Source organism: Hordeum vulgare, chromosome 1H (assembly GCF_904849725.1).
Source record: "Hordeum vulgare subsp. vulgare chromosome 1H, MorexV3_pseudomolecules_assembly, whole genome shotgun sequence".
NCBI lineage: Eukaryota > Viridiplantae > Streptophyta > Magnoliopsida > Poales > Poaceae > Hordeum > Hordeum vulgare.
The window spans coordinates 324,714,224-324,717,650 of NC_058518.1; positions in this window are offsets into that span (position 1 = coordinate 324,714,224).

Below are 3,427 nucleotides of genomic sequence, written 5' to 3' on the forward strand. Positions count from 1 at the left end.
GTCTTCAATAAAAATCCTCAAAAAAATCAGGACGATTTGATCTTATCTGATATTGATTTCATGTGAAACAAAAATAGGGCAGAAAACATGAACTGACACTTGGCACTAAGTTAATAGATTAGTCCCAAAAATGATATAAAAGGTATAGTATGATAATAAAAACATCCAAGAATAATAATATCATAGCATGGAACAAGCAAAAATAATAGATACGTTGAAGACGTATCAATCGACACCGTGGAAATGTGATTTCCGCAGTGCTGAAATCTATTGGAACGGTCATAGTAAAACGGGAATAAATTTTGCATACGTACTCCGTTTTCGCTCCACGACCTGTCAAACTGAAGAGAACAAAAATATGCATTTTACCTTCAAACACTTTAACATTTTAGGCGAACTTTTCGAGGTCAAAATCCTCTTGGAAAATAGAGTTTTGGACGGTTTTATTTTTTACGGTAGATCGTTTGACTTATTTTTGCAGGGAATGCTTGTGATTTGTTATAGCCCATGAATGTTGCTTGTAAATTATTATATCATGACCCACATGTCATGAGTGCGGATACCTACTAGAGCCATATGGTTGTCCCATTGTTGTATTAATGACCCATGTGTCAACATGAGATACCTTGTGATGTAACTTAATCTCATAGCTATTAGTTTGTAATAGCATAGTTTGTTATATAACACTTGGCAGTTGACATCGTGGTGTGGAAATGTACATCACCACAAGGAAAACCATGCATGGAGGTGGAGATCTCCATGGGCATGTAGCGCACGTGGTGATGGATATCACCATGCGTTAATGAAAGGGGCTATACCATATCACACATATATAAACTCCATGTGAAAGTTTATCCCTTTTGTGCACCCTTATTTTGCATGATAGATGTTTTAAGTAGGGTGATCCCTCAAAGAATGTCAAGTAAAATTGCCTCCCCTATTTCTGCACCATCACATGTTAATTATTTTTAGTGGCGGGCCTATAAAATCATGATGCTGCTAATTCTCCTTAACGTGGTGTGTTGTGTCGGACACTTACGAGCAAAGCATCGATTAACTTGTCATGGCTATCAAAACAGTTTTGGGCCTCGAGACATAAGATTTGGCGAGGCATGAGATGTCCCCAACAAACAAGAGTCGTATAGAGATATGATTAACAAGTGTTGCTTACCGAATGATCTAGTCTTCTAGCAGTGATGCAAAAGCTCACTAGTTGACATGTGGATCTTGGATCTTGGATCTTGAATTTCTAAGCATCAATGGAGGGGTGTTGATTTTAGTGGGAGTAATAATCTTATTAAAATGTTTAGTTATAATTACTCTTCATGAATACATGTCTTAGTGTTTCGCATATTTCTGTTGTAGATCAATGGCACCACCTCCTCAACCTAGTTTTTCGTTGAAAACAATCCTGGGACTTGGAGAAGAAACTCAGTGAATTGCACGACATGGAGAAGAAACTCACTGAATCGCATGGGATGCTAAAAGTGGCAGAGGATTTCAAGAAAGGCACACATCAAGTGTTGATGGTGCACAACAGAGCAAAGTTCAAGAAGAGCTGGTCCAAGAAAAAGGCTAAGGCAAAGGGCAAGGAGGCAACTCCTAGTATCGCCAATGCGCCCTAGTACGGACCAAACACGAGGACCGTTTTCTTTCACTACATGGAAACTGGTCACTCGAAGAGGAACTACAGCAAGTGGATTGTCCAGATAGGCAAGAAAACTGGAAGTGTGACTTCTTCTTCAGGTACACTTGTTGTATATGTTATAGACATTTTTCTTGCTGATATTTCTAGTAGCTCTTGGGTATTTGATACCGGATTGGTTGTTCACATGTGCAAGTTGATGCAGGGGCTAAGAAGGACTAGGAATGTTGCAAGACGAGAAGTTGACATACGCGTCGGGAATAAAGAAAGAGTTGTTGCATTAGCCGTTGGCACCATGCAACTTAATTTACCTTCATGATTTGTAATGGGACTTGTTAGTTGTTATTATGTTCTCGTCTTAAGTCGAAACATTCTTTAGGCCTCATGTTTGATAAGGCAAGGTTATGAATTCAGTATTAAGGACAATGGTTGTTCTATTTACTTGAATATAATTTTTTATGGCTTTCACATGTTGTGAACGGATTATTTATATTATATATTGAGGGTGAATCGGTCTATAACATATATGTCAAGAGGCATAAGCCTAAAGAGATAAATCCGACTTACACCTGGCATTGTCGACTAGGACACATTAGTCAAAAGTGCATGAAGGAGCTCCATGATGATGGAATTCGAACTTCATTTGATTTTGAATCATTTGATACATGCAAGTCCTGCCTACTCGGCAAGATGACTAAAACTCCTTTTCCAAAGAGTTGTGAGAGGGCGTCTGAGCTATTGGAACTTATACATAGCGATGTATGTGGACCAATGAGCACGATAGCTAGAGGTGGTTTCCAATACTTCGTGACTCTTACCGACGACTTTAATAGATATGGATATGTCTACTTAATGAGGTACAAGTCAAAAAAATTGAAAAGTTCAGGGAGTTTCAGAACGAAGTGGAAAATCAACTCGGTAAGACAATCAAGCTTCTACGATCTGATCATGGCGGTGAGTATATGACCCAAGAGTTTGATAATCATCTGAAGAGTCGTGGAATAGCTCCACAACTCACTCCTCCACGTACGCCACAGAGAAATGGTGTGTCGAAATGGAGGAATCGGACTTTGTTTGACATGGTCCGATCGATGATGAGTCAGGCAGATTTACCCTTGTCATTTTGGGGATACGCTCTAGAAACACAGCTTTTACACTAAATAAGGTACCATCAAATACTGTAGATAAGACACCATATGAGATATGGACTGCGAAGAGTCACGGTTTGTCTTTTCTGAAGATTTGGGGTTGTGAAGCATATGCCAAGCGACTCCAGTCGGACAAGCTCACACCCAAGTCGGACAAGTGCATATTCATGGGATATCCGAGGGAAACCTTGGGATATTACTTCTACAACCGTGAAGAGGGCGAAGTGTTTGTCCCTCGACATGGACTTTTCCTTGAGAAAGAGTTTCTCAAACGAAAGGCTAGTAGGAGGTTAGTTCCACTAAAAGAAATTCGAGAGCCACACAGGGACAGTCCAATGATGTTTGTTGTGTATCCCTTGCAACGGCGCCATAAATAGTCGTGTCGACGGCACCAGGAATCCTTCAGCTGCGGCTACGCCTTAAGGGACTTCCTAGTCAAGTATGCAAAGGATTTCCCCCGTGGCCTTGGAGCCTTGCGTTGGTGTTCCCTCGAAGCGGAAAGGGTGATGTAGCACAGCGGTGGTAAGTATTTCCCTCAGTTTGAGAACCAAGGTATCAATCCGGCGCAGGAGTATCTCAAGATCCTGCACAAACACAAAAGCTTGCTCCCAACGCTATGAAGGGGTTGTCAATC